Genomic DNA, 18671 nt, shown 5'->3' with positions numbered 1-18671 from the left:
AACCGACTTCAATTACATCGAAGAGTAATACAACGTAGATCGACGAAAAAATAGTAATACTTTGTTCGTATTCCATATAACGCGACATTATAAAATTGTAGAATTATATAATGTTCTACTGTTATTTCTAACATTTTGTTAGCGATTGTAGGCAGAAATTTCATAAAAGGCCCGTCGTCGATTCGCGCGAAGCGCTGACATCGCTTATTACGGCGGGTTTTTTAGTTGAAGCGGATTTATATTGAATTACGGTTTATGTCTTTTTTATTAAAAATATGTAATGTTCATGTTTTCACACAGCTCCGATGCACTGTCTAAGAAATATATTATTACTATATCAAATTGTAAATAAATGAATGCAATAACGCCATCTATCGGAACCTAATTGCGTTATTAGAAAACGTCTGAACGCCATCTCTAACAAGGTCATTCGTTCAGTAGATTTTACTGTTCAATTTTTTCATTCCGGGGCCTTAAATGAAAATCGATTCTTAAGGAGAAAACTCCAAAAACAGTCAAGTAAATACGCCATATAAGATATAGCTCAAAAAGTTCGAGTCAAATCTCAATTATATTTAAATAGGACCACATGACAAGCACCACCTATCGATTAAAAAAAGAATCATCGATATCGGTCCACCCAGTAAAATAGTAATGAGGTTAATATAACGTTGGTCGACGTAAAATAGCCAAGTAAATACCCAGTATTAGCGATAACTCAAAAATTAAAAGCTCAAATATATTTATAACGAATAAACTGCTACTCTCTACTCTAGTGGAATATTGTAATTTGATCGATAGTGAACGAAGTAATTTCATTACATTTTGATAGATGGCGTTGTGGCAAAGTATTGAACATGACCACAGTCGTCTTAACATCGTCATGTAAATACGTGTCATCAAAGATTACTCAAAAATTGCTCATTATATCTCAATCATATTTAAAACGGACGACATGACAAGTATTAGCTTTTGATTTATACAAAAAAGATCAAAATCAGTGCACCCAGTAAAAAGATATAACGTATAATACAACGTAGGGTGACGAAAATAATGTCAAGTAAATACGCGTTATCAAAGATTAATCAAAAAGTAGTTATCAGATCTCGATAAAATTTATATGTGACCACATGATAAACATCAGCTTTCGATTAAAGTAAAAATTATCAAAATGGATACACCCAGTAAAAAGTTATTGCGGATTTTCAAGAGTTTCTCTCGATTTCTCTGGGATCCCATCATCAGATCCTGGTTTCCTTATCATGGTACCAAACTAGGGATATCCCCTTTCCAACAAAAAAAGAATTATCAAAATCGGTACACCCAGTAGAAAGTTATGTGGTATAATACAACGTAGGTCGACGAAAAAAGCGTCAAGTAAAAACGCATTATTAGATATAATTCGAAAAGTAGTTGTTAGATCTCAAATAAATTTAAATGGGACCAATCGGCACACACCACCTTTCGATTAAAACAAAATTTGTCGAAATCGGTCTACCTGGTCAAAAGTTCTGATGTAACATACATAAAAAAAAAAAAAAAAAAAAAAAAAATACAGTCGAATTGAGAACCTCCTCCTTTTTTGGAAGTCGGTTAAAAATGGTATCAAAGATACAAGTGAAAGAGAGCTATCGCGCAACGCTACTCGTTATCACCTTACTAGCGCACTTATTAGCACACATTTGAGTTGCCCCATGCATGGCTGTGTTCACAATTGATATCATAAGCCGCCATATACAGCACAATGATGCATTGAAAGCCATATACCGCCATACGTTTTACTTTTAGCAATGGTTTGTTCGATATATCGACGTGAAAATATCATTAAATATGTTTAGGAATCAATCAAAGCAGAAAAATTAGCGCATTCGTTTAATATTCGTTTCAAATGAATGTTAACTGAGGTTTAAATTAATTTTGATGATTTCCAAAAAGGAAATTATTGAATAGTTTGTCATCCTTTATTGTTTAGACTAATACAATAACTTCACTTGCCCTATTTGTATATCATTTATATCTTTTATATATTAACTGTCATCACATACTGGACATGTCAAATAAATAAGTTGACTCTCTATGATAATATATCCTAAAGCACTGCACGAACAATGTTGTGTTTGCTCGCAAACGAAAAAAAAACCGACATCGACAAGTTATACAATGTAAGTACACGAAAAAAAAAGTCAAGTAAATACGCTTTATCAAAGATTACTCAAAAAGTAGTGATCAAATCTCATTTAAAAAACATGACACTCACCACTAAAATCGATCCACCAAATCTAAAGTTACTTAAAGTTAAGTTTAAAATACATTTAAAAAATAAGTCGAATTGAGAATCTCTTCCTTTTTTTGAAGTCGGTTAAAAATTTATAGAAATAGAAATTTTTGTTGTACTAGACAAATCCGAAAACGTATATGATTGCACTTTGTGAAGAACAATTAAAAATATATATATTCACAGCATATTTAATAATGATAACCTCTGGGTAACTTCCGATAAACTATTTATTCGACAAAAGCAAATATAACTTTTACTTTAGAACGTCAAATTTACGAAAAAATAATAGTTTCATTATCACAATACACTCTAATCACATTATCACCGAGCAGATGATACATATTCAGTGTGAAACAGCTTTAAATAAACTACAATCGTGGGTCGCCCATTAGCAGGTGTGTTCTATTGTCTTTGATACTAACATCCTATTTATACAGCCTAATATATAATAACTAGCTTCAGCCCGCGACTTTGTCCGCGTGGAATAGGATCAAATCTGTCATACATGAATTTTACGAAATTACAGCGTACGCAGCGGAAGCTCTCAAAGGGAAAAATAAGCCCGACTTTGAAACATTCTTCTTTAGTGGTCCGCTTCTATTGGTATTAGCGTGATGATATATAGCCTATAGCCTTTCTCAATAAATGGGCTATCTAACACTGAAAACATTTTCAAATCGGACCACTAGTTCCTGAGATTAGCGCGTTCAAACAAACAAACTCTTTAGCTTTATACTATTAATAAATATATAATACACTAGCTGTGCCTCTGCTGTGCTTTCACAAGCGTGAATTTAAGGCAAAAATCTGCCTAAATCCTTACTCGGCAAATGAGCTATCCGGAACAAAAAGATTTTTTCAACTCGAACCAGTCGTTTCTGATGACAGAAGCTTACAAAATTTGATAAAAATTGGTTCAGTAGTTTCGGAGTTTATCGCTAACATAATTATATAGATTTTAAACATTAATTATCAGGACGTGACAATTACTATAATAAAAGCTAGTAAAATTCAGTTCATTCAGATTAGATTAATGTATTACATTGGGTATAATGATTTAGGAAAAACAAAAAAAAAAACGTGTTTATTTTTAGCAACAATTTTTCCATTCCAGATAAGGACGGCGATAATTTTGTAATTTAAATATTGTTAAAACGAGAAAAATAAACGTTGAACAAGTTTCGATATTAAATTATTCGTGTCTTATATTCTTGTTATATTTCACAACTAAGTAACAGTTAATAAATAGGTTAAGAGCCTTCAACGATTGCTGACAGAGTTCTCTCACAGATTTGTTACTGATGGTATACGCACTTAATTCAACATTAACTATTAAAAATATAAGTGCCTATTTTCATGTCAGAAATTTACAAAAGCTTTATTTAGCATATCTATAACAATAATAAAATATCTAAGTAAACAATGTTAAATCAAAAGTTATTACTAACTTAGTATACATATTAACAAATGATTATTAATTTTCAACGATAACATTGTCGTCATAGCGAGGACACAAGTACAATGACATTTGTGGATAGCTGCCAAACGTAATAAGAGAAACGACAAGAATGTTGTTGGTAAAACAAACGTTAGCAAAAACTCTTTTAATTCCATCTTAAGGGATGTATTTTTATATGTAGACTAGCTGTGCCCGCGACTTCGTCCGCGTGTAATTTAACAAAAAAGCTTTTGTTCAGTTCGCAGAGTTATAAAATAAATAAATACCTAAAATAAAAGTAGACTAAGTTACTCCTTACTTTATCAGCTATCTACCAGTGAAAGTCACGTCAAAATCGGTCCAGCCGTTTCTGAGATTAGCCGGAATAAACAGAGAGACAGACAGACAAAAATTGTAAATGTTGCTTTGGTATATGTACTTACCGTGTATACATCCATATGCATTAAGTAAAAAGCGGTTATTTTAATGTTACAAACAGACAATCCAATTTTATTTATTTGTATAGATATAGAATATATTATCCAACTAGACGGACTAAGAATATGTATATAAACAGTCTGTGTGTTTGAACTCGCGTGTATGATGGAAGTTATGAGTTATTATTTACCGTATTACTATTTTAATATATTATATATTATTATACTTTATTGCACTAAAAAAAATTACATGTAAAAACAACATAATAATAAGGTTAAGGCAAAGGTGGACTTATCTCTGAAAGAGATTTCTTCCAGTCAACCCATGGTCATGAGTAAGTGCTTTATATAGCGAGGCAAACAGCGCAAGAGGTATTTACTTAAGAACAACTTTTATTTGATTAACAAGCTTTTTAATACCAGATATCTCTTAAAAAGATATATAAATATAGTCGAATATTCTCGCTTTTAGATAAATGGCTGTTTTTTTTTTTTTTTTTATTAAGCTAGCTGACAGCGATCTTCGCACCGCCTTATTTTTATCTAGAAGATTTTGCTCTCCACTCAAATTTTGTTTAGTGTTTTATTCAATACGTGGCATTTACTAAGCAAGTCTTTCATACACCGGAAATCGGGTAAACCGTTCGAAAATCATTAATACAATTACGATGCAATTATGACAACATTAAATTGCTGAGATACCAACACTATTAAAATAAAAAAAATATGAGATTTGATCGATCGATGATCTACAACTGTGATACATAGGTACAGATTTTTCTAAATGTGTTTATTGAAAAACACGCAACATATAAGATAATACATATACATACTATAACATTTGATAAAAGAATGAGGTAGGCAAACTGCGGCAGGGCACAGCAGGAAATTTCCTATTCAAAATATATAGCGGCCCGACTGGGGTAGTACCTCGACCTTACAGAATATCACGGTTAAATATGTAATATTGTTTTCAAGCTGTGTTGTGTTCCTGTTGGTGATTAAGGTGACCAGAGCTCCTGGGGGGAATTGGGTATGAGGTCGGTTAGGCGTTTGCGATGGTTTTGGTGTTGCAGGCGTCTATAAGTTACGGTAATCGCTTACCATCAGTTAAGCCGTAGCCGCTTATTATTTATTTACGCATTCCCCTAGTACCTGCTATCACTATTTTGTAAATTATTATATCGAAACACTAAATATTATAATGTCGGACACATCGTAAATTAATAATCGGGTTCGCATTAAAAATACTACGGTCGATAGTGATTTCACGACGGTTTTATCTCATTGCCAATCTAAACATTTCCTTATCTTTGTAAAACAACAAATTATATATATTAATTATTTAAATAAATTTATTTATTTAAAAAATAATAATAAATAAATAAACATTTCACACTTAATGGCCTCCAGTAGAATTTTCTCCTGTGTCGGGGGTCCGGAAACACGCACAGTACACAAGCACAAACGCCCAGACCACGACAAACATTTGTATGGTCAATACAAAGGTCTGTCGTGAGCGGGGATCAAACCCGTGGCCGTCAGCGCAACAGCCAGTGCTGTGACCGCTGCGCCAAGGCGTCGTCAAAGTTTAAGATAGAAAACTAACAATAAAGCACATTCTAGTCTTAATTCACTAAATTTAGAATAAATATTCTACCACACAAAATCCCGAAAAATAATGGAAGTCCGTAAATACTTCGTTTGAAGAACGATTCAATGCTTATGATGACCATCATTCTAATGAAGTTCCAGACCGTTCTCGTTACTACACGGTTTTATACGGAAAACACTAAGTCACTTACGACTTCGCCTGCAGTAGTTTTACTTTCATTACCGCACTGAATAACTTGGGCTAGAGCCGTGGTCACTACCGACGGGGCGAGGTGGCGAATGCTAGCGCGACCCCATCTCGCCCCACCCAGGCGGACGACTGCTCACACGTGGTGGTTTTTTAGTCAGTAGGAGTCTGACATAACGCCCCCGCGCTGGAGGGTATCTATGATGGATTTTCCCTACGTAAAAAGAGCCGTGGTCACGGGTGCATTGTGCATTAAAAACTCTTTTCTTTAAATTAAAAGTGTTTCATGAAATGGAGAAGGTCGAAGATTTTTTTTTTTGTAAATATTATAGAGGTCAAATATATTTCACTACGCATTAGCCGACTTGACTGACTGACGTCGTCCTGTAAACTATAAAACAGAGTTGTGATTATCGTAAAATCATCTTAAATTATCCAACTTTTCTTAATGTTTCACTTCACTGAGCCTACGAAGATAAAAAAAAAAACTTTAAGAGAGAAAAATAAGTCGAATTGGTACAACCAATCTCGTTTGAGCTTAGCAACACATTCAATCATTCATTTTTATTTATGACTGATTATTGTAAGAATGCAAAGAATTTCTTTAATTCTGCCTTCTACAACTAATTTTAAATCTGAACAAAATTTAAAATTGTGACGTATAAACATGTAATAATTAACTTGCAGTTTATATAATTTAATTTCACGTGACGTGACTCAATGTAATTATAAACAAACAAACGATGAGAGCATCATTTATAATTATTTATTACTGATTCTGAGATGAAAGAGGCCCCACGTTACGATACTTTGTTCTTTAAAATAGTTTACATCCTAGAAAAGAATAAAAAAGGTGCAGCGCAATAAGGTTGGCAATGTTTTGAATGATCATGATTAACTCATACGTTAAAATTATTTATATAATTAGATGTAATAATCCATTTCACTTTTAACCAATTTTTAAAAAAGGAGGAGGATGAAAGGTGGATGAAGGGTGCTCGTCATGTGGTCCTTTTTACATTTAATCAAGACCTCACAGGTACTTTTCGAGTTATGTTTAACTAGCGACCCGCTCCGGGTATAAAATATAATTATAGCCTATGTCATTCACTGAAAAATGATTAAAATCGATCAGCTTTGATTTATTCATTACTGCCCGTGGGCCGCACGCGATAACTCTAAGAGTAAAAGCCGGCCAGAACCGCCGCAAACGCTACGTACCGCAATTTTTAAATCTGTAATATCTTCGAAAATATTCATTTAAATCAGCCATACTCAACCATTTTTTTATATGGGCCACAAACAAGTTTCAGTTTGGTGTCGCGGGCCGCAAGCAAAAACTATTTAGGTTTCAATTAAAACGTAATTCCAAGTTAATAATGTAGTTATTTTATTAATGAAAAAATAAGCTTTGACAAAGATATATAGATTTTTACGTATTTTAATGCGATTTTTGTATTTATGAACACTTTTTAAAACTTTTTTAAAGTCTGGTTTAGCGCTACATCCTATCCTTATTACATCTTCCAGATGAGAATCTGTAAGTTTGTTTCTATAAATGTCCTTTGTGCATTTCACTTTTTGAAAAAGACGATTGCACACATACGTATATCCAAAAAATGTTTGTAGGATTTGCGCACATCTTTGGACGTTTTTATACTTTTGGTACTCAAAATTCTACATATTCTCTATTTTTCCCTTCTTTTCTTTAAACAAAACTTCAAGATTAGTGTCGTCTTTAAAATCAATGAACTCATCGAACAATTCAGAGTTATTACAATTTGGATCGTCTCAAATTTTTGATCCGAACGCCCATTTTCTAATGGGTACAAAATTTAAATTGATTTACGATTAATTGGTAACTTCAGATGGGCCAACAACAAGAGCCCGGCGGGCCGCAGTTTGAGTATAGCGGATTTAAATCATATGTAAGGGGCCATATAGATCTATATTAAATCAACAATGTATTTAAGGTATTTAATTCATCATTATAGCCTTCACAGTCCACTACTGGACATAGGCCTCCACAAGTTTACGCCAAAAATAACGTGAACTCATGTGTTTTGCCCATAGTCACCACGCTGGGCAGGCGGGTTGGTGACCGCAGGGCTGGCTTTGTCGCACCGAAGACGCTGCTGCCCGTCTTCGGCCTGTATATTTCAAAGCCAGCAGTTGGATAGTTACCCCGCCATCGGTCGGCTTTTCAAGTTCCAAGGTGGTAGCGGAACTATGTTATCCCTTAGTCGCCTCTTACGACACCCACGGGAAGAGAGGGGGTGGCTATATTCTTTAGTACCGTAGCCACACAGTACGGTATTATACAGTAAGGTATTTAATTAGATAAGGATTAATGCTGTATTTGTTAAAATCGCTTTGAAAATCAGCCATTATTTGTCGTAAAAAGTAAATGACAAAAAAAAAATGTATTGTGGGATATCCATAAGAGATAGACATATACCATAGCGGAGTTTTCTGTTGTCCTTTTCAATGTGTGCAATACTTAGTACATTATTTTGATAAATCTCGTAGGGTTCAGGGCTGCGCTTGCAATGTAAGCGGAAAAAAATGTAATTATTTACGACATCAGATTAGAAACCTCAAAAATAACAGTATTTCTCCACTATTTAATGGATGTTATTATACATATAAACCTTCCTCTTCAATTACTCTATCTATTAAAAAAAAACCGCATCAAAATCCGTTGCGTAGTTTTAAAGATTTAAGCATACATAGGGACATAGGGAGAGAGAAAGCGACTTTGTTTTATACTATGTAGTGATAATGCGTATCTATTTACCCGACTATTTTTTCTTCGACCTACGTTGTATTATACTCATAATTTATTAATGAGTGTATTGATTTCGATGATTTTCGTTTCAATAGAAATTTGATGCTTGTCTTGTCTTGTACTTCCATTTGAATTTGATCGATACCTGATGAATCGTTTGCGAGAATTATTCTAGAAAGAGCAATGAACACAAATTAAAAAAAAAAAGAAAACGTTAAAACACGTCAAATAAATAAATTCTTAAGCTAGTTCTTCTGGTATTATTGTTTCAGAACCATTTAATGCTTACTTAAAAGCACTGATGACTTCACTACCAATACAATGGATATAGCATCAAAAAAGTACAATTAACAATTAACAGTACAGGCTTAATTAAAAAAATAAATTTAAAAAAATTAAGGAAATAATTATCACCATTCTTCAAGAGACAATAATGCATTTTATAAACTATATATAAAACATCTTCGTACGTCAGACGACAATGTCATTGTAACGAGGATGTATAAAAGGTGTAATTATGTATATTTTACATGAGGACATAATACATGAGTGTAATTTTTTTCTTGTATTTTTCCTTTTGTGCCTTTTACGGCATGTCAAAGATAATAAGTAAACAATTTATATAAAGGTCGATCGTAGTTTCTGTTACTCTTTGTAATTAATCACTAACAGACTAGTAATATTTAAGTTAATAATCATACTTATAGTCAACAATGATAAAATGAAAAACATTTTCACTCGCGATATACGAACCTACTTGAAACTATTTAACAAACAATATCAAGAAAGACAAAACAACACGTAAACATTAAAGAAATATTTTAAAAGGGGTATAAATAAAAGAAATTAATAGATATAGCTCACTGTCAGGTGCAGGATTACTTAGATGATAAAGATGTGTGGATAAGTCCAGTGACGCTGTGTTTCATGCCAGATACTAATTTTGTACTAGAACACAGTTTATATATTATTTTCAAGGGTAACTGCGGAGTTTCTCGTCGATTCTTCTCTGCTGAATCTGCATACCGAATCGACGGCAGCTTCACTTTTAAAAATAATTATCGCTTTTAAGATAGATATCTTCATGTGCTGTATGGTTACGGTAGTAAAGAATATAGCCATCACCTCTCTTCCTACGCGTATCGTAAGAGACGACTAAGGAATAACACAGTTCCACTACAACCTTGGAATTTCAAAAGCCGACCGATGGCGGGTTAACCATCCAACCGTTGGCTTTGAAGTATACAAGCCGAAGACGGGCAGCAGCGTCTTCGGTGCGACAAAGCAAGCCCTTCGGTCACCAATCCGCCTGTCCAGCGTGGTGACTATGAGCAACACACGAGTTCACGCCATTTTTGGCGCGATCTTGTGGAGGCCTATGTCCCGTAGTGGACATGATAGGCTGAAGTGAATCATTTTAAAATTTCAATTTGTAAAATAACGATTCAAAAGTGCTTTCGAAGAAGCGTATTTGAGTAAACTTTTGATTTTGATTTTTATAATATTATACTATATGTACTGTGTGGCTGCGGTAATAAAGAATATAGCCACCCCCTCTCTTCCCGTGGGTGTCGTAAGAGGCGACTAAGGGATAACACAGTTCCACTACCACCTTGGAACTTGAAAGGCCGACCGATGGCGGGATAGCCATCCAACTGCTGGCTTTTTAAATGTACAGACCGAGGACGGGCAGCAGCGTCTTCGGCGCGACAAAGTCAGCCCTATAAGCTAGCTATAAGCTATTAGCTAGTCTATAAGCTGTTTTTGAGAGTTGTTACGAATCGTCTCGCCAGAAGATTCGACGAATTCCAACCACCGGAGCAGGCTGAGTTTCGAAATGGCTACAGCACCGTAGACCACATCCATACTTTTCGGCAGATTATTCAAAATACGGAAGAATATAATCAATCGCTGTGTATGGCATTTGTGGACTACGAGAAAGCCTTCGACTCTGTCGAGACCTGGGCTGTCCTGGACTCTCTGCAGAGATGTCATATCGACTGGCGATATATCGAGGTACTGAAATCTATGTACGACGCGGCGACGATGACCGTTCATGTCAATGACCAAAGAACAAGACCTATTTCCCTCCGGTGTGGGGTAAGACAGGGGGATGTAATATCACCGAAACTGTTTACCACTGCGCTAGAGGATGTTTTTAAGACCTTGGATTGGTGGGTCAACCAAGGTCAACGGTGAATTCATCTCTCACCTTCGTTTCGCCGACGATATTGTCATCTTTGCGGAGACGCTGGATGAGTTAGGCCAAATGCTGGCCGGCCTAAACGAGTCCTCCCGACGTGTCGGTCTCTGTATGAACTTGGATAAGATGAAAATTATGTTTAACAACCAAGTCATACCGATACTTACCGGTATCGGTCGATGATACCCTTGTCTAGTTGTTCAGGATTATATTTACCAAGGCCATACTATCCAACTAAGCCGCAACAACTTCGAGAAGGAGGCCGATAGGAGGATTCGGTTGGGCTGGGCGGCGTTTGGCAGACTTCGTCGAGTCTTCACTTCGAAGATTCCGCAATGCTTGAAGACAAAAGTTTTCGAGCAATGCGTCCTGCCTGTGTTAACATACGGAGCCGAGACGTGGACACTGACGAAGGGGCTGTTCCACAAGTTTAAAGTCGCTCAACGTGCAATGGAACGGGCTATGTTTGGGGTCTCTCTCAAAGATAGGATTAGAAATAAGACTATCCGCGAGAGAACGAAAGTAACCGACGTAGCACACAGAATTAGCAAGTTGAAGTGGCAGTGGGCTGGTCATCTGTGTCGCAGGACCGATGGCCGTTGGAGTAGACGGGTCCTAAAGTGGAGACCGCGTCTTGGCAGACGCAGTGTGGGACGTCCTCCGACCCGTTGGACCGACGATCTACGTGGGATTGCCGGTGTGGGCTGGATGAGGATTGCGGAAGACCGGGATGTCTGGCGCGAACTTGGGGAGGTCTATGTCCAGCAGTGGACTGCGATAGGCTGAAGTGATATATTAAAAATAAATTTTTCCATTTCTATAATTGTTTACAGTCGCGATGTAAATACATATACAATCATGTAAACAATTAAGTTTAAACAATTATTATAAGGAAATGAAGAATGATCTTATTGACTAATTTATTTCATTTTAGCTTTAGTTATTACCTATGGGCTATGGCGGAGACATTGAGTTACTCAGCTTAGAAAGAAGATTGTATGTTTATTGCAAAAAAAAAAAACACTGCTGTTTTGTTGTTTAACACAACTTCAATCCCAATATTTTTTTTACCAAGGGTGTCATATTGTTTCATAAAGAGTAAACTTCAAGAAGTATTTTAAAAAATTATAATATCCTAGTAACATTATAATTGCGGAAGTTTTTGAGGATGTATGATGTAAGTATGTGTATTTTTTGTTACTCTTTCACGCAAAAACTACTGGACCGTTTTTAATGAAACTTGGTACGTAGATCTGGAGATAACACAGTGCCTACTTCTTATCCCTACATTCCCACAGTCACAATTACATATAATATATGCTTTATAGTTTATTTAAGCGAGGCTGTAATCATTAACAACTAAATAACTACAAAACGTACTGGTCACAAGTGTAATTCGGTCTTCAGAGATGTGCTAAATACTTCATCTTAAACGTAAACACGAAAACACGGAATAGGCGTGAAATTTACGAACCGGAGCGATTTCGAACGCATCTCGCACTTGTGTTACGTAAACAAACTAACACGTCGTTTATAATATAACGAACGTTACGCAACAGCTTGAAATATCTTTTGACTAAATCGGGAATGCATTCGCCGTGCGCGTTCGAAACGCTTTGATAATATTAAAAATTGAAATATAAATATCTCGTTGAACAATAATCGATTATAAATTATTTAGGTAGGGCACAGCAAAAAACTTTACCGGGGAAGTACCTCAACCTTATAGAAAATCACAACAAAATACAATTGTTGCCCATAAGTGTTGTGTTCCTGTTGTGCGTAGGGTATGCGAGAGCTCCTGGCGAGGATCGGTAAGTATCTGTGATTTGCTTATGTTGCAGGTGTCTTTTAATTGCAGTAAACGCTCACCATCAGGCGTACCGTATGCTTGTATACACATAGAAATTGTGAAATATGTTTATGTACGTATTTATACTTTATAGATATAATAAAAAAGAAATATATTGTATTTTCTCGCTAGGTTTCGTTCATGTTCTTTAAGATTATAAAGCTCATACATTTTGAATCAAGAGATTACCGGATTATAGACTTCAATTTCATATGCTATGATTTGTTTTATAAGACGCTCGTTTCAACATATTATGTATTTATAATTCAAACAAGAAATTAACGTTGTGAAAGCCTTGTTTACAATTTCTTGGCTAAATAAATTGTTTTAGGAAATGAAACTGAGACAGTAATTGATGGTATAAAGCATTGATTCCCAAAGTGGTCCAGGTGGACCCCTACTGGTCCGCGGGACACTCGACGGGGTCTATGTTGGCGTGAACAAAATTGGGGGTTCACAAATCGTAGGGACCCACGAAAATTTAACACAATACAACGTATCGATAACGCGGATCCACGGTTGTAGGTATTATTTCGACACCAGCAATTTATACTAAGCTAATTCTTAAAAGTGAACTTTACAATAGAGGCGTATAAAAGGGAAAAACGTGACACCTTTTACATTAATTAAGAAACCTTTTTGAAATTTGGTATCTTTAATAGTTAATTTATTCATTGCAATTTCACAATTTTTTTATTACATATAAAAACACATTTTATCAAGTACGCATTAAAAAAAACAAACTTATGGAAAAGTCGAATTGGCGTAGTATAAATTGTTGGTGTCGATTTATTAGCATTCAATGGAATTATGGAATGAGTAGCCAAAAAAAGATCATCCTAAAAAATTTCATTCGTTTTTCCTTAATTCACGGCAAACTAAATTGTGCCAATGTAGCCAAGGAACCAGCAAAATTTTGAGTGTTCTACGAGAAAAAAGTTAGGGAACCTCTGACATATATAATCTAAATATTAAAATACAAATAAGTTTTTCTACAATGATAGAAAAACACAATTTTTTTTAAATAGATATCTAAAATAATAATCAATATTTAGTTCCAAAAAAGGTTGGTTTCAAATAAACTACAATTGGACTAGCGCTTAAGAAAACTTACAAAAAGTCACTGGTTAGTGATTTTCCTTTGACCTCAAGAATAAAAAAAAAAAAAAAACAAACATTTACCTCGATACAAAAAAAGCGATTGATTGAAGTGTCCTTTTATTCGTATTATAGATTAATGTTAAAAAAAAAAAAAAATATAAGGAAAATATAATGATGATTATTACTGTATTTTTCTTATGCTTAGGTAATCTAGCCAATAGGACCAAAATTCAGTACTGTCCATACTTAAAAAAAAAAAAAAAACTCATTGTAAAATTATCAATGGTAATGTTAAGAAGTGATAACGTAACCACGAAATATTTCATACCAGAACACAGGTTTTAACGAAAGGTAGTGCCCATTTAACATACGAAGAACTATTAGTTATTTTCATAAAGGAATACATTTACTGGTCATAATTGCTTAACTAGAATAAGTATTGTTCGTTAATCACTTTTCACAAGTTCCTATATAAAGGTGAAATGACAGGTAAAGGCTGTTTTTGTAAGGAACGCGTAAAATAACATTTTAAAAACACCAGTCCCACTTTCGGACTAAGGCCAACGGAAAAATACAAAGCCCAATGTTATGCTATTACGAATACGTCCATGTAGAATGTGTCAAATAATTAACGATTTTTATGGGTTTTCCTTTTGCTAGACAAATCTTCTAATACTTATCAGGCATGTCATATCATGTACATGTCAGGCGTGTTTCATTTACAATACAGTTTCTAGAAAACGGATATACTCCTTCAAAATTTTATATTAAGACTCTGCGTTATACCCAATCTTCATATTGTTATGTATAGTGGGTTAATTGGTTTGCAAGCTGCAGGGCAAATTAATTGTTAGTTTTTTTTTTTCGAAACAACATACAAAATGGAATGGAACAAATGGAATAACAAATAAAATGGAGTTTGTTGTTAAATTAAAAGAAAATTTTCACCGGCTTAGATCTGATAGGCACCATTAAATGTCAGCAACTGCTGAAATTGTTCCCAAAAATTGTAGTTTATCTCGCAGATAGTTAGGCTATCGATGATATTTTTTATCAGGAAATGGAACAAGACCTAAGATTTATTTTTGCTCGATACTCCGTCATTTTGATCAATACTCATCTATATAGACCACATATAAACACAAAACGAGAAATACAAAACGAATGCTACGGTTTAATTAAAATTCAACCATGGGACTTCCCTTATGATTCATCGGTGTAAGTTACTATTATATTGATCCGTCTGGGGCCGTGGTCGCGGTGCGTCCCGCTCCCTACCAATCAGAAGTGGATTTTACATAAGTTATGTATTATGCTGTTCGACGTCCAATGATACGCATTTAAATTGGTCAGCTTCATTTTCGAATGCATTATTGAATGTATTATGTTTTATTAAATTATTTATTTCACTTTTTAATTGGATAGGCTTTTCTTTGTTAGAATTTAACACTGATTTGTTATTTATAAAGCATTACTTGAGTAAAATATAATTGTTTTAGTATACTCAACTTAGCTTTATATTAGTAGCGTAATTAGCGTAAAAAACAACCCACAATGTCAATATATTTCTATCCTGGCTTTATATTTATCTCCCTAGCTTTTCTTCGGAATAATGTACTAATTTTAAAATACCATATATATAAATAATTCAAGTAATTGGAAGAGCCCAATAATATAAAATTCAACGATAATTTCTTTTTAAATATATGTTTAAAGTCTAACTAGATCTATTAATACGTAAAACTGTGTACAAAAAAAAATATTATCACAGGCTCCGGCAAAACAAATATAAAGTACAACAAACCAAACAGCAGATATGATAAAAGAATTTGTGGCCTTTATGAATATTTCAATGCTAGCGGAAATGAGCAGGCTGCATGTGACGTAGAAAACAAAAACTGAACAATGCTTGAAATGGTCATCCGAGTGACGCATGTAACTCATTGGCTTTCAGCTCTTAACACCACAACTTTGGCATTACTTTAACATCAGCGGTACTTGTTTTCGAAAAAATTCTGCCGAATTTCTACAAAGGCTAGAATTTGTCCAAATACTTTTTCTTCAATCTTTCGTCTTTGCTAAAACTAACCACCATATTACCTTTTCATAGTTCCCTTTTAATTATCGTCCTGCTATATCAATTGAATGGACATATCGTCATGCTAATCAATAACCCGTATAATACATACCTCATAATTTATCTCATGGTCAGTTGTAAAGAGAAAGCGAATCCCCAATCGTCCATAACTAAACACATGAGTATAGTTTTATGTAGTATTAAAAGTCGGTAATTTGACCTCTGTAATCGTCTACATTCTACAGTTTAATTAGCAATAACCCGGTCAGATAATTCCTATCAGAGTTTAGCGACTTTTGAACATCTAGCTATATCTAATGTTTTACGTATTTAAAATTAGACCAGGTTTTATATTATTCGTAATTTCGTAAATACTCCTCTAAAGGCAAAGGTTTTTGAAGTCTGCTTACGTATACGAACTTTCTCATTTCCGCTTTAATAACACAACTAAAATTTCGTCACTTAAAACCCTCTTGATATAATCATATCACGTAGTGGATTCCACGCCTTTATATGACACAGCGCAGAGCCGTCGAAAATGTGTTTATGATTAACGCTATGGTTAACTTCCATATCAAAAACTTTAAAGCACAGATAGGTAGTTGTACGTGTGCCAGATAAGATCATTTATCTGTAACATCTTAAGAAACCATCAAATGTCAGACTTACTTCTTCTTCTCCTTTAGGGTTAACGGTTTTCAATAGTTCCAAATGAGGACAGATGATTTCGCTAATGTCACATAGAAATGTAAGACTTAAATCATTTAATCAAGGTATTGGAAATGGCATAAATAAGACAAGCACAAAAAAAGAGTTTCAAAAACGACTACCATTTAATTTAAACATTATTCTGCTAAATCTTCTAGACAAAGTGGAGTAGGCTAAGCTTAACATATTAGTATTGCAGATAGTATACGATTGGATTCTAATTGTTGATGAACATTTTTACATGATAATAGCTATAATCTGGGTGGATTCCGTTTAGCATTAGTATTGAAATATGCCATAAGTTTACTAATAGTACTTAATTATTGGTTTTGTTTCATTTCACATAATACCATATAAATTTTTCATTTGAAACTAAAGCGTTAAACACATTTAACGTGTACAATGTCTCGACTTTTCTACTATCACATACTAAACAGTTTTCCAATCGGATAATGAAGATTATATATAGCCTAAAATAGTTTTATTCGATCCGTGCAAATCTCTAGAAACCAATATATCGGCGAAAGATTTTTACGAGTTATTTTTAAACCTAATGGAAGATGTCAATGATATTCTTCGAGGAATCAATTTTCATCAAATACACGTAGGTTTTGATGTTATTCTAAACAGCTGTTGCTTAAATGAACGGCAATATTCTAGCCGTCAATCAAATGATAAAGCGACTTATTAAATGTTCTTTTACGGCCGTTCTAAAAAAATACCTATCTCTTACTTTATCAATTAGTGGTAATTTGACAAAAAAAGCCTGGAGTTGTGATGAAGACCTAGCAAGAAGATAAATTAGATATGCTTTCCAGAAATGTATATACGTAATTACGTATACAATAACATGCAGCAATTTTTTTTTTATATATTGCTATAAATTTTCATCCTAACAACATTTAGGACAGGTTTATAAAATTAGGAATTTAGTTTACTCGTATTCCTTCTCTATGGTCACTTATACTATTTATTATTTATTTTATTTTATACTTTATTGTACACCACAAATACATTACAAACAAAGCATAAAGATAGTTACAGACAGTGAAGTACAATGGGCGGACTTATGGCTATTTAACATTTTTTTTTCCAATTCATTATAATTATAGGTATTATAAAAATGTACTTCTAACCGCTGCTACTGTATCGTGTCCAGTACCCAAAGGTTATATGGAAGAAATCGCTATTTAGCGATAAGATCGCCTTTGTACATCTTGTATTGTATCTTTCTTTATATGTGTCTGTATTTTGGTGTACATTAAGAATAAATAAATGTAGCTAGCCTTGTTAATAAAATCAGTACATGTTCCGTACCAGAAATATTGCTCGTACACTTTTCGCTGTCATATCAGGGTGTGGTTCAAAAACAATCACGTGTTCAAATACATAGTTAGGGGACTTTTAACGCCGAATTGTACAGGTATCATTTTAGGGCTCTGTTCCGCTTACGAGACACTAGCCACGAAATAAAGGACATTTTTTTATTTACTCTAGGTTTGTTACTTACATTTAGGAATGTGTAAACGTGTATGTACGTTTATAATACAGATTAAGTCCGTTCAAACTGTTGCTAGACGGAATTTTAACATAAAGTCGGAACACGACTATATTTTCAAGGGTTTTAATATGTCGTAAACTTTATCTTTCTGAAGGTATTAATTCTGTATCAGACCTATGCAAGTTAATTTTTAGCCATGTCGATAATATCGGAATAAATATCTCCAGAATTGCTGTTTACTGGCCTCCGTTGAAAAAAATTTAAACTAGGTTCCTAGTTCTTAACACGCTTTATCTGTCGAATTATAATAGTTTGTAGGTCCTTAAATATAAATAATCTTTTACATATCATTCTTATATCTATTTAGACTATAAATAGCTTTAATTTTTTTATAGTTATATGGAACGTTTTATGCTTGTCAGACTTACAAATGCCTATTTTTTAAATTGTACCAATTAGAACAGATAATAACAATTATTTTGAAAAC

The sequence above is a fragment of the Melitaea cinxia genome, chromosome 26 (assembly GCF_905220565.1).
Source record: "Melitaea cinxia chromosome 26, ilMelCinx1.1, whole genome shotgun sequence".
Lineage (NCBI taxonomy): Eukaryota > Metazoa > Arthropoda > Insecta > Lepidoptera > Nymphalidae > Melitaea > Melitaea cinxia.
Note: the sequence above shows the minus strand (reverse complement) of the source record.